A 19,706-nucleotide genomic window follows, 5' to 3' on the forward strand; every position below is an offset into this window, starting at 1 on the left:
TGAGAAACATGCTTTGTGTTTTCTGCACCTGCAGCGTGACACTCGCCGTGTTCGGATCGGTCTCCAGTAGGCCTGTATCTTTCTTCTGCGCTCAGGTCCTGCAAGAACAAGAACACTGTTAGGAACAGCCTTACCTTGCGGCGCTTCTGCCCATCATTCATCGCTCCTTCTGTTCTGCGGGCATCTTCGGCAGTGTCATTTCCATCCCGGCACGCCACTGAACAAGGTATATCTTATCATCCAGGCCTGGATGGCCACCCATGGCCTCTGTCTGAACGATGATAAGACAGAGTTGATTATCCTGGGCACTCAAACTAATATTAAAAAATTAGGTCAGGAATTCTCCTCATTTAACATAGATGGGAATATCATCCAAGTGTCCAAGGACGTAAAAACCCTGGGATTCTATCTTGACTCCACCCTATCTCTCGACAAACAGCTAAAATCCCTTGCCTCCTCCACGGCTTACACGTGCAAACTAATAAGAGCCGGTAAACCGTTCCTATCCAACAAGAGCTGCCTAATCCTGGCTAGAGCTTTAATACTATCCAGGATTGACTACTGCAACGCTCTCTACGCCGGAGCAAATAAAACTATAACGCAAAGACTACAAATATTACAAAACAATGCCCTGAGAGCAGCACTAGGCATAAACAAAAGATCCCACATCTCTGCCGCCAGACGCCGTCACAACTGGCTGACCATTGAGAACAAAATAACACTTAAAATGCTATCCCTGACCCATAAAGCCCTCAATAACTCCGCCCCCAAATACCTGATTGACAAATTCCATAGGAGAACATCCTCCAGACCGACCAGAGCTGTCAACTCCAACTGCCTGACCATACCTAACTTTAGACTACAGACGATAGGTGGTAATAGCTTTCAGGTAAAGGCGGCAAAGAGTTGGAACTCACTACCTCAAGACCTGAGAGCAGACGTACCCTACCTCCGCTTTAGAAAAAATGTCATCCATAAAATGTCATCCAACTCCTCACCTGACTAACCTCAGCTGATCTCACTCGACCGTGTCCCCTTCTACTACCCTACTGCCCGCTCTCAAACCTGTGTATATTTTGTATCACCTGTTTCCCATTTATACTTGTAATTACATGTGCCCCATGACCACACAGTCTTCTCTCTACTGCACATCTGCCTGGTTGCAACCTGTAATTGGATTAACCTTCGCAAACTTGTATACTTTGTCAATTTCAACTGTATTTATACTGTACGTTATGCTTTGATGTAACCTGTAAGCTTTGCATTTTCTTGCCACTGCGCCCTGCTACCCCTGGGTCTGGCGCGCATAAAAAGTGAATAAAACAAACAAACAAACAAACTTCCTAGGGAAAAGAACAGAAAAAAGGCATTAGTAAGCATTCAGCTAATCTTCGCTTATTTTTAAAGACTGTACGAGCTTCAAACGCTTACCTGAATCCCAGCCGCTCTGGGGGAATTCTGTCTCCGGAACTTCTCATCCATCTGCAAGAGGGAAAAGACACTCCTGGTTATTGTGGAAACATCTAGAGGGGCCGCATAGCGCGCTTACTCACCGCATTTCTTCTTCATAACCGGCATCCACGCTGAAAACGTTGCGGCACCTAAAAGACACAGAAAAAGAACTCAGTTCAATACAAATACGAAGGGTCGCATCGCGCATCGTGCTCTCACTCACCTTCAGCGCTACTCATCTCAGCAGCACGTCGCCATCCCCGGATGCCGGCCATCATCTAAGGAAGGAAAGGAACGAAGTTAGAGAACTGTTCAAAAGACTCCTTATACTTACCTGTCGGATTCTTGCCAGTGAAGTAACTAGGCAGCAATGAGCCCGCATCAATCAACGCGCCCCTCCGCTGAAAGCAGGACGGAGGGCACACTTTCCAAGAAAACAAGGTGAGCTGTGGATCAAAGGGAAGGGTTGGACCCCGGGGAAGAAGGGGTTCAAGTACACAGAGACAATAGGGAGTTAAACTCTACCAATCCTGTTTTTCAGGCCCAGTCTCCAGTCGAGTAGACTCCAGGGAAGGGTTCGAGGTCGTAAGAGGTCAGAACAGGCTGAGTGACGTCCCCGTGGATACCAGGTGAGCGTTATAGGCTTGCCTGATAGGAGGGATTAGTAGACCACGTAAACTCAAGCACGTGAGTAAATTGAAAGACCTGGCGTATGAACTAGCAAAGAGGAGAATTGCAATGGGGTGGAAAGCATGTCATATACCAAGAATAGAAGTATGGTGGAAGGATCTACAGAAATGGGCAGAGGCGGAAACTGTAGTATGCCAAGAAGCAAGTAATGTTGGGGGGGAGGAGGAGGCTGGAACCTTGATAGCTTGGAAACAACTAATAGCTGAATTATTTGGGCCCATGCATGACGGGTCAAGTGACCGGGATCCAACAGAAACCATAGATAAGGAATCCCTACTGCAAGACGAAGAAACCGAACGTGAAGGAGAGTAGGCTCGGAAGGGTGGGTGGGAAGGGGTGAGAAACACAATATTACATGCACTGTAAGTTTGGTTTGTGTTGGTTGTTGAAATAAAATCAATAAAAAAATTAAAAAAGAGTGACTGTTTTGAGGAGGATCTTATCGCTAATTTTAAGCCAGCGATGGTCTCTTCTTGTATTGGATATATGTTCTCTGGTCGGTAAATTCAAGTCCGTTGTAAGGGCATTATTTTGCAGTGTCTGGATATTGTTCATGATGTATTTATTGGCTCCTAGATATAGGGCGTTGCAATTGTCAAGTTTAGATAATATTAGGGCATTAACTAAGATGATACAACTAGCTTGTGTTAGGAATGGCCTACATGATCTAATACGTTTACAGGTATAGGCGGTGGATGAAGCCAGGGAGTTTACCTGTTTTCTCAATGTTAAGGTACAGTCAACGTAGAAGCCTAGCGTCTTCACTTCTTTGGCTACTGTGATTATGTTGCCATCGATGTTGAAGGCAGCGTAATTAGTGTGAAGTTTTTTTAGATTGGTGGCAGAGCCAAGATTTAGGATCTCTGTTTTATCACCATTCAGGCAGAGGCCATGAGTTGCCATCCATGCCTGAATGAGGATGTATATTTCATTTATCAAGGCCTTATCGGTGACGAAATTGCCCGAAAGGGGAATGAGGATCTGCGTGTCATGTGCGTAGTTCGTGTAGGTGACACCCAGTCAGTCCAATTTGTCAAATAGGGGCTTGGTAAATATATTATACATAGTTGGCGAGACACAAGAGCCTTGTGGGACGCAACATGTTGTCTGGATTGGGTCTGCTGATGCCGAAGTAGAGAAGACTTGCATAGTTCTGTTGTCTAAGAATGATTGTACACAGGCTATGGCTTCACTCAAAAAGTGGGCAGCCGATGCTAAGTATTTGCATAAGACTGACTGCATAGTCTATCAAGTCAAAGGCTGCCGACAGGTCAAGGAGTTGCAGCATGGCAATGTTTCCTTTGTCGTTGAGCTCGTCAATTTGTACCTTATGGTCAATTAAGGCCATCTCCGTACCATGTTGTGGTCTGAATCCGGATTGGCGGGAGCCCAAGAGCTGGTTAGCCTCAAGATAATTCTGAATTTGAAGGTAGGCTACTCTATTATCTTGAGGAGGAAGGGGACCGTGGTAATAAGCATATAGTTAGTAGGGATGGAAGGGTCTAGCGTTTGTTTCTTGAGAAGAGATAAAACCCAGGACTCTTTTAGGTTGTTTGGGACACTGTTAGATGAGAAGGAGGGATTAATTAGTTTAGAGATGAAGGGGGCTAAATCTCTTGCAGCATCCTTGATTATTTGGGAGGGGCAGTTGTCACCTTTACAGTTAGAAGGCTTCAGGGATGCGATAATTTTTTCAGTTTCCTGAATGGATACTTTGGAAATTTTAAACAGTGCTGTGTCTTTAGTAGGGCTGGTAGTTGGCGTCTCAGTAGAGGGCAAGGGTTTCATTTTTGCCAATTTTAATTTGAAGTGTTGTAATTTTGTTGGCTAAGGCGTTTTGGATGCTGGTGCACCATTGTTTGTCTTTAGGTATGTTGTCCAGTGGAGGTATGGGTGGTTCTAATTCTCGAAGGATCACAAACAATTCCTTAGTATTGGAACTGGCATTTGAGATTCTTTAGTTGAAGAGATCTTTTTTCATGCGGATAATTTCTTTTTTGCAGTTCAGGGTGGCACCCAGTCTAGAGTCCTACCTTTGTCATGAGTTGGAGAGAGGGCATTTTGGGTTAGGCCATGTTCAGTGAGCATTGTTGCTATTGCTAGGGCTTGTTCGTCCTCTGGATCATTGAATCCTAGGTTAAAGTCGCCCAGAATAAGTAATTGAGAGGAGTCTTTGGTATTATTTGCTAGGAGGCTAGATAGGTCCTCTTCAAATGTGCCGATGGTTCCTGGTGGCCTATAAATTAGGTAGATAGTTAAGGTACGGCAATGGGATATGGGGAATTTGGTGGCGAGTAGTTCACATGACTTTAGTTGGGGTAGGGTGGAGAATCTTTGGGCGAGGTTAGCTTAGGCTATAATAGCTAAGCCACCTCCTCTGGCATTGTCTGTCCATTCTAATTAATTGATAATCATCAGGTATAGCTAATGAGAGGGCTGGGCCCGCTGCCTCATGCAGCCAGGATTCCGTAACCGCTAGGAAGTCTAGGTCGTCAGAAGTTAGGATGTCAGCTATTTTTGTGGCATGAGCCACTACACACCTTGCATTTATCAGCACTCCAGATACTCTGGTTATATTAGGTAGTTTCTGTGGTTCCGTAGGAATTAGTGTATATTGTTTAGGTTTGGCACATGGTGTCTTTAGTGTAGGGGCTTGCTCCTGACACATCTCATTTAATCAATTACAATCATCCATAAAATGTACATGATTACAATCAAACACTACCTAAAACCGACGGCCATGAACGTGCTCGATCATCAATGAATATTCTAACCAAGACAACTAAATCACTAAAACCCTGCATGGACTGCAAATCCATCTGAGTATTCACCATTTAGATGGTCATCTTTCCCATCTAAGTAATCACCCAACATATACATATGTCTATCCTTCCTCGGTTGTGAATGCATAGACGTTCATCAGGGGTTGTTTACTCTAAAGACTGACAAAAAATACATTGCGATTGTTCCTTTTACTTCAAATCAAAAATTCTTCATTACATTGTAGCAGGGTGCAAAATGTGCACTCCACACTAGCCACTGGCCAAGGATACTTGACTCTATGCACTGTTTACAGCCCTACAGATTATCCAACACTTTTACTTCATAAAAATAGGCTAAAACTGCCAAAAAATAATAAATAGGCAGAACAAATACTCCCTACAAAAATGGGAAACTGGGCCATCAGAGCATGTCCCCCTACTTTCATCCTCACAGCTCCATGGATTTGTTTGGACCAGTAGTAAACACAGTGCCATACGAAAAGGCTGCACTATTACTGCCTAATCTGAACAGCAAAAAATATACCTTTTTTAATGTGCATGAATAACTTGATGCAGGGAAATATTTCTTTCAAAACATTTCTATTTTGCAGGTAAAACATATTTGTACTCACTTATTAAATACTCCAACTGGGAATGGGACTTACTAGTTTTACTCCCTAAAAAATCACCTCACTCCCAAATTTAAAAAGTAGGGACCAAACTACTCCCACTTTAAAATCTTATCTGGAGCTCTAACTGTGTTTGTTGAGTGAATTGAGGTAGCAAGTGACTGTTATTGCTGGCTTTTAACTTGCAACTTGAATGTGGGCCCTTGGTAAATCCTTGATGCAAGAACATCAGAGGCAGTCCAATTTAGGATCCCATTTAATTTTTTTTTATCATAGTTTACAAATCAGATGACCAAAACATGTCTTTCATTTTATGAATTGACTAATTTCAATACAATTAACTTCCAGATATCCAAGGTTCTAACACATTCAATGCGTCAGTAACACATTCATTTAGGATTTTAAAAGGAATCAAGCTTGCGTACAATTCACAAAAGACAATTGATACTCTTTTAAAATGAATGTCTATAAAACACATGAAAACAATACTTAAATGATTACAATGGATTCCAGAAGCGTAAATGTGTCATAAATGCAACACTTATAAAAGATGAGATACAAGGCCTAACTGAATGCTGTGTCTAGGTCAGGCAGTGCAAACATAATTTACTAACCACATGACTGTGGTCAAAAAGATGCTTTATGGACTGGGTACATACATTGAATGAATTACTTATGCATTATTTAAATGTTTATTAAAGATACTGCACTGACTTTGCACTTTGTATAACAAAAACGTTGTAACAAGTTGACCACTCACTGTTTGTTGAATTGTATTGTGCAGCACTGCACAATGTGCTTTTGTAGACGGTGCCTAGTTTAGTGGATTAGCTTCATAGGTTTGTGGGACACGGATGAATGATAACTACTTTATATATGTGATACTTGTCTTGCAACTGCATGTTAATTAGGTTGTGCCATTGATGTACACATTCTAATACATTGTTTCGATTATTTTATAGGGCAAAAGCATTTTTGGGGTATAAGTACAAATAGAAAAGTCCTACCTTGTTTAAAATTTCTCAACATAAGTAAGAACATAAGTAAGGGAACAGTATATTTACTTCTCATTTTTTCAAATAGGAGGTGGGCAAAATCAATGCAAGCTGAAACCCAGTCTCTAGGTCTTTGAAGGAAAAAGGACCGTTCATCAACTATTGACTACTAGTATCGTTTGGATCCCCAAACCCAATAAGCAGGAAATGGTAACAACTAAATGCTTCTGAACAACTTAAACCTTGACATTCAAAGGACATTGGGCATACTGTGCCCCAAAATAAGGTATACATTTCTTTATTCAGCGTGAGCCATTGAAAACACCTTTTCATCACAGTACTTACATAAAAACAAAATACGACATTTAATGCACAATAAACATCCTGCATAGAAACATAAGACAAAAGAATGAGATCCCTGAGGACATTAATCTGTAAACTACATCTAAAGCGTCCTTAATAAAAATAGGCAGATTCTACTAAAAACCTCTAGTCAACACTAGTCATAAAAAAGCCCATAGCATCCTCTCGAGTCCTAACTTGATTCTTAATAAGATGGGGACTTAGCCACTGTTTTTTCAATTTGACAAATAATGTGCAATCCATTAAACCATGCATAAAATCCCCTCTAAGCCCTAGGCCGCATGGGCACACCTTGTCCAAACCTAACCACGGCGCCATTGTCCTAAGCAGGAACATTGAACCTCGACATTAAAATATATCTGCGGCTGCTAGCCACCTTGAGCTTAGGTAAAATAGGAAAAACCCTCCCTAAAAATAAAGAAATCCAAAAAACACATACAATATTTTAACATATAATTATAACTAATATTCTAATATATATATTGAATGGCACACAGATAAGAGAGGCAGAAAACTAGAACGCAGAGTGCAACATTTGTACTTGCCATTAGCTAGTGATAATGGACTCCTGGCAAGCAAGAAATGGTGTACTGTCTGTATGTATATAATTTAGGTGGTGAGTGGCTTTTATAGCTCTAGTAGCTTGCAATTTGAACTGATGCAACTCAATCCTTGTATATCTCATATTACATTCACAAGGATGCAAGGGTGAAAGAATGCTGTGTTAAGTTGTGTTAAGAGACTTGGCTGTAACTGCAGCTGTCAGATGGGGACCTGTGACCTCAACCTGCTCTGTGCCATTAGAGATCAGGTGCTGCTGATCAGGCTACTGATACAGCAGACAGGGGTACAGGTGTACACTATTATTTTTAACCTGCATCCCGCCCAAAGGTCTTAGTGCGCAAACAAAACAAAATGGCTACAATTCATTAGGGGAGCAGGAATCAGAACCAGAAAAGATCAGAACAGAGGTGTATATATTAGTCATTCAAATTTTAAAAGTTAGTTTTTATAGCCTTCTTAAAATGTGAAAAACAAGAGATTCTCATATAGCAGGAGGTAAATCATTCCAGAGACTGGGAGCACACACATTGAAGCTTGCTCCTTCAAATGCTTTCAGTTTAAAATGAAGGGTGGAGTTGGTTATTCCCATTATATCGTAGGGACCTAACGGCAGGGGAGTCATGTAGTCGCCCCGACAAGTAAGCAGGAGCTTTACCTGCACAACTTTTATGTGTAAGGCAGATAATTTTACATAAGATTCTGTGTTGGACAGGCAGCCAATGGAGTGATCTTCTGGCCTCAGTGATACGATCCATCCTGCCCAAACCACACTTTGCTCTCACAGCACTATTTTGAGTAACCTGCAAGGATTTAAGATTGGCTTTTGTGGTGCCAGCAGCCACGGCCGACAGATTGGTAACAGACCGGGCCTAATTTGCCTAAGCAATTTGGTGACACAGGCACAGGAAGATCTCATATGCGCTACATGTTTGTTCATGGTTGGGTTTGAGTCCAAAGGGACTCCCAACGTCTTAACAGATGAAGCAACCGGAATATGTCACTCTGCGATTGTAAACTGTCCGTATTTCTCATCCAGGTTTCCTAGACTTTGGGCTGATCGCACAATTAACAACTCAGTTATCCCATCATTGAGTGTCAGAAAGTTCATAGCCAACTAAGTTTGAATCAGCACATATAGTATGAATCTCTTACTAAAACAATCCAGATATTCACAATATTTCCAGTACATCAACCTTTAATGGTTCAATTTGGTTGTCATTAAATCGAAAGCAATAATGTCGAAAGTCAAAATATAGAAAAAATAATGTCGAAAGAAAAGGTCGAATTTCTTTTTTATTACCTTTTTTTTTTTCAAAATGGGGGGGTTCCCCCAAACCCCCTTTTTTGTATTTATTTTTATTTTTACCCCTTTTTTTACTTACCAAACCCAAAAAATACATATAAATAAAAAAATAAAACATTCGACTTTTTTTTCGACATTTTGACTGCACACCTTCAATTTTGTATTATAACATTCAATTTAAACAGTGTTAATTTGAGAGTGCCGTCCAATGCAAAATTAAACCATTAAAGGTTGATTTATTGGAAAATTTGTGAATATCTGGATTTTTTTAGTAAGAGTATCACACCTGCGGACAAAATAGTCTCCTCGCACAGCAGGTATTCTGCTGTTTCTCATAGAATTTATTGATTAATCCTTGACCGGGATAAACAATTGAGACTGTCACTTTTCTACAAAACAAGTGCTTATGACACAATTAAGTCAAATTCCTAAATGCCCCAATGGCTACCATAAAGATACATGGGCCTAAAGAACTAAAGGGGAGGTGAGCAAAAAAAAAATCTAGGGGTCCCATAAAATCGCACAGTAGAACGCCCAACAATGGACTTTTGCCAAATCACTCTTGTTTTAAGCAGATGTTTTGTTTTTCCATACAATCCTGAATGATGGCTGTACTCTGGGATATGGCCTCTACCATCCTTTTTGTGTCAAGGTAGACAAAACACTTTTGTCAGCGTGCAGGTTACTCTAGGTTCCAATGTCTACCAGTGGTTGAAAATAGTACTTAAATAGCCATAGTGGCAGTGGGGCATTCCACATGCAAAGAATTTGGGATTATACTGGAAGTCTACCTCAAGTCTGTGCTAATAAAAGAGTTGAAGGCATTTAGTAATAATACATAAAAGATGAGAATGGATTGTAGTGAATGGCATATCTCGGTGGACATAGTGCCATATAAACCTTTTCATTTACTAAACGTTTTTGGAGATTGAATAGCAACTTGTATTACAAAGAGTTTCTACAGGTAAAGATGATCGCAATTCACCATTGCAAGATGGTGGAAGAGAACAACATAAGCTGCAAGGCATAAGGAGTCCTCTTTCCCTTTCTTAATCACCCACATATAAGACGTCCAGAATGGCGCCCAACCACATGAACATGCTGAAGCCTGGGGGAACACGCCATGCTCTAAAATTGTTGAAATCGGGTACATTAGGAATTAGGAGAAATAATGAAATATGTTTTGCAAGATAGAAAACTGAACAAAATGTGATCAAAGGAACATATCTTAAGTAATTACTGTTGCTTATTAACAGGTGCTGAAAAAGATTAAGAGAAGAAATACATTCAACTACAAAGAAGCGCAAGCTCTGACATACTTGAAGAGGTACTATATTATTAATATTGATTTTGTTGATGAATATTGAATGACAAATTATCATTTTGCAAATTGATTGAAATATATTAATTGGCACTTTATAGGAGTGAAATGTGCATCCTATCAAAAGGCAAATGAACACAATTATGCTTGTAGAAACATTTGAGGAGACTCCATAGAAAATAGGAAATCTCCCAGCAGGTTTTTCAGAGTTATTAATTAAGCGTATTAACCAGAATTGAACTGATTAAATGGAGAGATATTTGGAAACTTTGGAAAATAATTATTGGATATTCTTCACTAGTGTGCATTTGAAATACATACACAAAATAAGAAGAAGAATTGAAATAACTAAAAATCAGTTTTTCTTTTTTGGATTCCTATAAATATTATTTTACCCTGTATTGTCACATATGAATGTAAATATGTAGGAGTTATAGAATGTTGGCAATACACACCGCTAGCCCTGAGGAAGCTCACTATTATGCCTATGATAATGAATGAGGATCTATGAGTGAAACACATGTTGGCACAAATGGGCCATTCTTGTAGTTAATTCATCTGACTGTGTTCACTCTATGAGGAAGATGGTATGCAACCAAGACTTGGTCCATTTAAACATATTGTATTTGTATGCTTTTTAATTTACTAGTCTGTGATCTACGGTATCGTACGATGAGAGATGGAAGTATGATGACTAAAGATCGTGGAGGAGGAGTAGGATTTGACCTGTTTAGATACAGCATTTTCCACACTTACTTTTAAACAGTATGTTATAGATAGGGTGACTGCAGGACCGTAATTATCTGCCTGTGTTCCATTAAGAAGGGAGGTGATAGTCAACCTCATTAGCTGCATGGGTACTTTCCCTCTGCTCTGGTAGGTATTGCATCACCCTGCAATGGTGTCCATCAGGGAATGCGTTTTATTTATTGATTGAGGCTGGACAAGGTGAAAGGTCTCTCTCGACGCCTTCATCATCTTGGCTATCACGATCACGTCATCCCTTGTGATCTGGGTGAAAGAGGACTGACTACTTCTGAGGTGATAATCTGTTTTTGTTTGGAGTTTATTTTATGGTGCAGGTGGTTGTTGTTTTTTCCTTCCTTTTTTTAAATCTTGTGCATCTATTGAGATTTTACCAAGAAAAAAATACAACAAAAACACCCCCTTTATGGATATCACTTACAAATACATCCAATATTGCTGTTAATGAATAGAAGAACAATCCTAAACTAACATCCCTCACGTATCGCCCTCTTCCCCACCACTGTGTATGACTGTGCAATGTAATGAGTATTGTTTCATTGTAGATATGTCTGAACACATTTAGTATCTGTCCATCTGATAGGTTCTATATTAGATCTTGGCATCCACTCGTCTTAGTGTATTCCAGTCTGGGCTTCTAGACGCTGTCCAAAAGCCTCAGTGCTCAGGCTGTTGGGGTATAAAAAGTCTAAGTTGGTGCCCCTAACATAATTGAGAGTGCAGTTCCATAGGTTTTTTTATTTCATTTTTTTATTTATAGCGTGCCGAAAGAAAGGTATACAGATCGTTTTGTTGCGTTCTCTAACATGAGTGTAATAGTTTGAAATATTAGGAAATTCCACATTTTTCTCCACAGTCGGTATATTTGGTTAATTTAATTGGGATGCTAATGTAATTATACCCATTGGCAGCATTTGTTGGACAGTTTGTTTTCTCGTAAAACCGTTTTTCCCCTCAATCATGCCAATCGGTCATACCTCTAGATTTCATGCGACTTTACACTGGCATCTCACTTATTACTCCCAATATTTGTTCTGTTTCGGGCAGTTCCACCAGACATGCCGATACGTTCCTGCCTTCCCACAACCATTCCACATATCCCTGTCTTTTTTTTATTCATGTATTTCTTTTTTTCCAGTGTAAGATAGCAGCTTGCTAAAAGAAATTGTATACAAGCTCTTAGTGTTGGTCACTAATTGCAGTTGTTTTCACCACCTAACAGATCTTCTCCCATTGTTCTTCAAAAGTCTAAACTATTCCCCTCATAGTTCTTTTCCCCCCCACGAGGTTCTACATACGCTGGTTATCCTGCATCACTTGAGTATTTATACATTTTAAATATTAGGCCTCTTTACAATCCGGGATTGAATAGAATTTTTTTTCAGGTTAGTTAGGGGTCTTATACTTGCTTTTTTTCTTTGTTAAGTTCCTTTGTTGCCAGTATCTAATAGGGACTTTGGAAGTTACTTTGCTGTCTTCGAATGATCTAATGTGGCCTCATATAAGCAGTTGGCCTAAGAAGTCTGTCTTCTGTTTTCCACTTCTGAAACACTCCTTTATAGGCAGGAGTAAACTCTGGGTTGTACATTATAATGATTGGGGTATGAGCATTGTCTGGCCCTGGGAATGTGAATGCATTTTTAGTACAAACCCACTCCACATTTTCAAAATAGTTTTTATGTCGGTAATTCATACATAGCTATGGTTCTATTCCTTTCCGGGAGCCATATCATGCATCTCAAAGGTTTCCTCATTATGTCTTTATCAAGACTTTTCCAACTCTTTGTACTAGATGCATTCACCCTTTCTCTGAAGGTGTTCAGCTGGGCGCTTGGTAGAATTTTTGCAATATTCGGGTCTCCCAACCCTCAAATTTCCCTAGAGTGATTTTGCTGATATTCTGTAGGACTACTGTGGATAAATCGTTAATACTTGAAAATAATAGAGACGTTGGGGAAGTATAGTGGGAGGTATGTGGTGAAGCCAAAGAGAGTATAATGTCATCTGTGAACAGTGTGATCTTGTGGAAAGTCCCTGCATAGACGATGCCTTTTAATCTCTGGCTCCACATTGATCACCGCTCGCCAGTGGCTCTAAGGCTAGGGCAAACAGAGTAGAGAGCAGGCACATGTCTTGTGCCCCTTGTGATAGCAAACTTCTTGGATAAGGAGCCGTCAACCATTCTCTTTCCTATGGGGTTTAAATACAGTGCACAAAAACCCTTTAATAAATTAATCGTCAAGTCTGAATCTACACTTAAAAGTACCTAGAGCCATTCAAAGGATTCAAATGCTTTTGTAGCATCTAGATCTAGTAAAACCGCATGCCGTGTCTTTCCATCAGTGATGTCAACCAAGCTTATACCCCTCCTAGCATTACCTGATACTTGTCTTTTGGCTGTAAAGTATAATTGCTCGATCCCTGTGATATCTGGTAGTACGTTTTCCAATCTTGCAGTCAAACGTTTAGCATACATTTTTGGGTCAATATTTAAGACTACAATAGGGGGGGTATTCTGGATTGTGCCCCGCTTGATGTATTACTGTCATTTTAGCTTCACCCATCGTACCCCCACCCTCTCAGCCCCAACACATGAATTTAAGACTTCTAGCATTGGTTTTAGGAGCATTTTTGGGAAGCCATCTAATCTCTTCATGAGCTTTCCCCTTCATGACTGAATGGCCTTCAGTGCTTCTTCGCCTGCAAGCTTTCTGTTAATGTTCTCCCTCTGTACATAATTTACGTTAGGAATTATGAGTGGAAGAAGGCTTCTATGACCCCTTGTTATGGCCTGTCTGATGTGTATCAATCTTTTATAGAACCACCTAAATTCTATTTCTCTGTATCACATTCCAATAGGAATGTTTCTAATTCCTCCTGTTCAACTAGCCATAGTCCTCGCTTTTAGGTTGTATGCTTGTAACCTACACGGTGTTTCCCCCATTTGTAACATTTTTGTTTGGTTCTATTCTGCTCTGTTGCTGTTTGGGATATTTAGTTGTATATTTGCTTTTCGTAACTCCCTAAATGTTTTTTGAGACCCCACTTCCCTGTATCTGTTTTCACGTTTTGTTAATTTCTCTGTAAGTAATATAATTTCCTGTTGTCTGGTTTAGTTGAGTTTTTTAATTTCTCTATGAAAATGCCTCTCATGTAATCCTTCAGCACATGTAATCGAATATCTAGACTAATCTGGTATTTTTGGTTATTGTAATAAAACAGGCATTTGGTTATCAAGCTTGCTGCATATTACTGGGTCTGCAAATATAGCTTTATTTAGGTTCCGGAGCCCCAACTTCCGTTCTTGTTACAATGAGGTTATTACTAAAGGGATGGGTATATGATCAGAAAGTCCAATAACACCAATAACTGCTTCTATTGTCTCTTGTATAATACTTTGTCCCATAAATATACAGTCGATTCTGGAGTAAATGCTGTGAGTGCGTGAGTAAAAAGTACAATCTTTACCTTTGGGATGGGCATGTCTCCAGGCATCCACTTGGACCCCGACTCTCCAATGCTTTCAAAGTATCTTTGGTTGGGTGGTTAACCACCCGATAGAATCCTGTTTGCACATCCCAATTTGTACCCATTGCTAAATGTATATCTCGAGCCAACATAAGGTGGCCTAGTGAGGTGGTGGCCAGGTCAAGGAGGACATCCTCCAGGAATCTATGCTGATTCTCATTTAGGCAGTATGTGGTAGCTATCCTAATTGCCACTCCATTTAGATCTCCGGTTATAAATACATATATACCCTCCTTGTCCTTTTTAGTCTTTGATTTGAGAATTGGCACTCACAAGAATGTGACTCTGTTTCTTTACTCTTGCTGAGGCAAATGCATGAGTGGGGACAATCTTTGTTTTCAGTCTGATGGTGTCTTCGCATAGTAAGTGTGTTTCCTGGAGACATACCCCATCCAATGGCATTCTCCATAAGAGACTGCATAAGGTGAATCTGTTTATTTAGGGAGTTTAGAGTTTTTACATTACAGAATGCTACCTTGCACCATTGTATTACTAAAATGACACACATTTACACTCCCTAGAGAAACATGCAAATCATTTTATTTTTGTCATGCAAAAAACCCATAGAAAAAGCTAGAACTACTTCTCCAGCATGGGGTCTGGCATGGATTCACATGCTCATGAATATTCCCCGTCGTCAGGCTGGGAATCCTCGGTAAAGAAAAAACCAGTATCAGTTTCGTTTCTGATCTGTCTTTCGTAGTAATAACCAATCACTGGTCTCTGCGTCATACTGACCACAGCCAATGACTGCCCTCTACCTAAGCACCGCCTCTGGCAGCCATCTTCAGATTTTTACCGCACGTTCATGTGTTGGGATCCTCGTGCTATTGCTCTCGAGCGTTAGTGCTATTTTTCGCGCTTTTTTCACAAAACTTCGATATTTTCGGTCAAAAGAGCCTCAAGCTCCACCGATCCTACATCCGATCAACGGGGACCCGTGTCGGATTCGTCTGCGCCCCTCAAGGGTGAAGATTTCGTCGAGCTACGCTTCGGAGGACTCCAGAAGCTTCTCAGGCCCGGTCTCGGAGATGGCCCAGGAGAAGGGAAGCTCGACGCCCGGAAAGCTGTTCAGGGTCTGCCCTGGATGCCAGCTGCAGAACGTCTTTAAGGAGGACGAACACTCTTTCTGCCTTTACTGCCTTCATGAGGACAAAACGCACGTGGAGAAGGACTGCGCGTTTTGCGGCAACATGTCGGAACGGACCATGAAGGACCGTCATCAACGTCTCGCCAACTGGCTGGAGGGTAAGGGCCCGTCTGGCGAGAAGAAAAAGAAATCCGAGCGGTCTTCTAAGACCTTTGAGGGCGCCCCGGCGACGGGGGCCCAACATAAGGCCAAGCACCGCGAGTCCGCTGGCACCGGGAGCGCCGAACGGTCGGGCTCTACGGGCGTCAGGCAGGGCGCACCCTCCCCGGCACCATCAACCACGAGCCAACGCTCTGGGTCGGGTAAGAGGAAGGCCGAGCACCCGGCGAAGCTCCTGGAGAGGCCCCGGTCGAGCTCTAAGGCAGAGGAGGAGCGTGGCAGTGCCCCCTCCCTCAAGGATAAGGCGGTGAGCGCACCTAAGGTGGTGAAGGCCTTGATCCATCCGACCAAGCCCTCTATCGAAACGGTCGCGGCGGCCCTGGCTCAGCCTGTGGAGGCTACACCAGTGGTGGCGACCTCAGGGCCCAGAATCTCCCTGCCTCCTCGGAGGGAGTCTTCTTTTGTGCCCATCGAGAGGACCCCCGTAAAACCCCCCGTGGGGAAGAAGAAGGGGGGGCAGGGCGTCGTCGCAGATTCGGCCTCAACCTCAGAAGAGGAGCTTATCGAGGTCTTAAGCCACGGCCTAGGCGTGGAAGAAAGCCAGCCCGTCGGAATGGACCCCGACGCAGGTGGCGACGACGACATCGTCGAGGATACCGACGGGGCCCCTGCTCGCCCGTCGGATTCCCCTCCGCCAGCGCCGCAAGACAACTCGGCGGCCATTTTGTTGGCCATTCAGTCCTTATGCACCGAGATAAGGACGAGGCTACCGTTACCGACGGAGGAACCTCTCCCGTCGGGGGATCCAGAACCGGGGCCTTCTGGTGTTCCCCCTACCAAGAAAAGAAGGATCCATCCACCACCTCCTTTTCAACCGTCGCGCCCCGTGCAGCCCTCCTCCCCGTCCACCCGAGGGGATGATACGGGGACTGACACGGCAGCGACGGGTACGGACGACGAGGCATACGACGAGGATTTTCCGTCGTCGCCTCCCACCAGGGCTTCTCCGCCCGACGAGATCGGATCTTTCCACTCCATGATCTCCAGGGCTTCCGAGCTTTTCCAACTCTGCCCTGAGGAGAAGAAAAAGGAAGGCTTCCTTTATCAGCGGCGCGAGGCCAAGAGGAAGACGGTCCTCGCGGTGCCTCTTCTGGACAACATTTGGGATGAGGGCCTTTCCCTCCTCAAGAACCCTTCCACGACGCCAGCTAGAAGAGACCGGTACGAGAAAAAGTACCGGGTCCCGGACACGGCCCCCCTGTGCCTCCGGGCGCAGCCTACCCCGGATTCCGTCGTCTCCGCGGCGGCCAGGAAGAAAGCGGGGGGGGGTGCGGCCTCCACATCGACTTCCCCGCCGGACGGCGAGGGAAAGAAACTAGATGCGATGGGACGTAGAGTCATCTCGTCGGCAGCGACGACGATTAAAGCGGCCAACGCCTTGGCTATCGTGGCTCGCTACGACAGGGAGCTCTGGTACAAGATAGCTCCCCTGCTGGATTTTCTGCCGGACGACAAGAGGGCGGAGGCCCTGGAGATCCTGCAGGAAGGTGAGGTGGCCTCCGACCACGCTATCACCGTGGCGACGGACATCGCCGACACTGGGTTCCGCCAGTTGGGCAACGGCGTTTGCCTTAGACGTCGTGGATGGCTCAAAGCTACGGATTTCCGGCAGGACGTCCAGACCAGAGTCCTGGACATGCCCTTCGACGGGAACAACCTGTTTGGGAAGACTGTGGACGATTCCCTGCAGGCCATCAAGGCGGATACTGAGACGGCCCGGGCCCTTGGGGTTCTGCAGCAACGACGGACGCCCTTTCGGAGCAGCGGAGGCAAGGGTGCCTCCAAAGGTTCCGGCGGCGGTTTCGCTTCCTACCGTCAAGCGGCCCGCTCGTCGTCGCAAGAGGCCTACAGAGGACGAGGCAAGTCTAGCGGACCCCGCCGTCGTCGCCAAGGAGGTCAGGGCGGCAAGGCCACTTCCAAGCAGGATTGAACCGGCCGTGGGGTCGGGCCCCCACCGAAGCACCCCGGTGGGAGGCCGGCTGGCGAGCTTCGTCAGCGTGTGGGAGTCCATCTCCACCGACCGTTGGGTGCTGGACGCCCTGGCCCGGGGCCACGCGCTCGAGTTTCAGAGAAGGTGCCCGCGCGTCCCCCCCGTGGCCAGGAAAGAACTTCACGTCCCTCAACTTCTTCTGGAGGTAAAAGCAATGCTCAGGAAGGGCGCCATCGAACTCGTCCCAAAGAGGCTTCGGGGCTCCGGAGTCTACTCGAGATACTTCCTCGTGAAGAAGAAGACGGGAGGATGGCGCCCCATCCTAGACCTGCGGCGTCTGAACAAGTTCATCAAGGCGCAGAAGTTCCGGATGGTCACCCTCCAGCACGTCCTGGGTCAGCTGGAGGAAGGGGACTTCCTATCGTCGTTGGATTTGGAGGATGCCTACTTCCACATTCCCATCCTAAAGGGGCACCGGAAATTCCTCAGGTTCGTGGTCCAAGGGCGTCATTACCAGTTCAAAGCCCTCCCCTTCGGACTGCGGTCGGCACCCAGGGTATTCACCAAGTGCCTCGCACCGGTGGCGGCGCAGCTGCGCCGCGAGGGGATCCACGTCTACCCCTACCTGGACGACTGGCTCATCCGCGCCAAGACGAGGGAGCTCGCCGTGGTCCACACGGCAAGGACCGTCCAACTCCTCACGGACCTGGGATTCTCCGTGAACTACACCAAATCCCACCTGGTGCCCGCGCAAGACGCACTGTTTCTGGGGGCGAGGCTCGACACAGTGTCCCTTCTGGCCTCCCCGTCGGAGGAGAGGACCAGGACCATCTTGGGCAAGGTGCAACGGATGTTGGTGGCCGACGCGGCCAAAGTGAGGTCCATCAAGTCCCTCCTCGGGATGATGTCTTCCTGCATCTACCTCATTCCCATGTGCAGGCTCCGGATGCGCCCGTTGCAAGAATTCCTGGATGCGCGCTGGATCCAGACGACGGGCAACTTCGAGGAAAGGATCAAGCTCGACGAGACCTTCCGACGAGCGATACGGTGGTGGGGCACCCGCGCGCATCTGACAGCGGGCATGGACTTCCAGACCCCAGCCCACCAAGAGACTGTGACCACGGATGCCTCCCTGGAAGGGTGGGGAGCGCACACCGAAAATCTGCACGCAAGGGGACTCTGGCTCCCGACGGAGAAGTCCCTGCATATCAACGTCCTGGAGCTCCGTGCAGTGTTTTGGGCCCTCAGGTCCTTCCTTCCGTCCCTCAAGGGCAAGGTGGTGAGGATCTTCACCGACAACACCACCACCATGTTTTACATCAGGAAACAAGGCGGAACCAGGTCCCCAGCGCTGTCCAAGGAGGCGCAGGATCTGTGGCATTGGGCCGTCGCCCAAGGGATTTTTCTGGTGCCGTTTCATCTGGCAGGGATAAAAAACACCATCGCCGACTCACTCAGCAGGGAGCTGCGCTCGTGCCACGAGTGGGAACTACGGCAGGATCTGGTGGATCGCCTCTTCCGGCAGTGGGGCACACCCCAGATCGACCTGTTCGCGACGGCGACGAACACCAAGTGCCGGAGGTTCGCCAGCAGGTTTCCCCAGACGAGGAGCATGGGCGATGCTTTCTCGTTCCCCTGGGAGGGCCTGTTCCTCTACGCGTTCCCTCCCTTGCCTCTGCTAATCCGGCTCGTCAACCAGCTCAAGAGGTCACGGTGCAGGATGATCCTCGTCGCACCTGCGTGGCCGAGGCAGATATGGTTCCCGGACCTTCTGGACTTGTCAGCGTCCCCGCCGATCAAGCTGCCGGCGGACGCGGATCTACTCTCCAGGGAAGGAGGCGCCATCCTCCACCACGACCCGAAGTCGCTGAACTTGCAGGCATGGCTCCTGCAGCGCTAGAGTTTGGAGGATACGACATACCGGCCGACTGCAGAGAGGTTCTTGCAAAGGCCAGGGCATCCTCGACTCTTAAATGCTACGGACACAAATGGAAGAGGTTCTCTGTCTGGTGCCACGCACAGAAGATTAACCCTCTACGGATTACGGCCCCCCAAGTACTGCCGTACCTGCTGACGCTGGCCAAAGCTGGGCTGG

The 19,706-nt window shown here is 45.1% G+C and overlaps 1 protein-coding gene across 6 annotated transcripts in view; it reads left to right on the top strand.

Moving 5' to 3' along the window:
- The window catches only part of SLC16A13 (solute carrier family 16 member 13), a 539,336-nt gene that overhangs the window by 104,008 nt on the left and 415,622 nt on the right, over positions 1-19,706 (top strand). For all 6 annotated transcript variants that reach the window (XM_069645507.1, XM_069645516.1, XM_069645522.1 and 3 more), the window contains one exon: positions 10,015-10,085. The gene's annotated coding sequence lies outside the window, so the exon portion shown is untranslated. The remainder of the gene's footprint in view (positions 1-10,014; positions 10,086-19,706) is intronic.

This window comes from Ambystoma mexicanum, chromosome 1p (assembly GCF_040938575.1).
Source record: "Ambystoma mexicanum isolate Mex_15411 chromosome 1p, UKY_AmexF1_1, whole genome shotgun sequence".
Classification (NCBI taxonomy): domain Eukaryota; kingdom Metazoa; phylum Chordata; class Amphibia; order Caudata; family Ambystomatidae; genus Ambystoma; species Ambystoma mexicanum.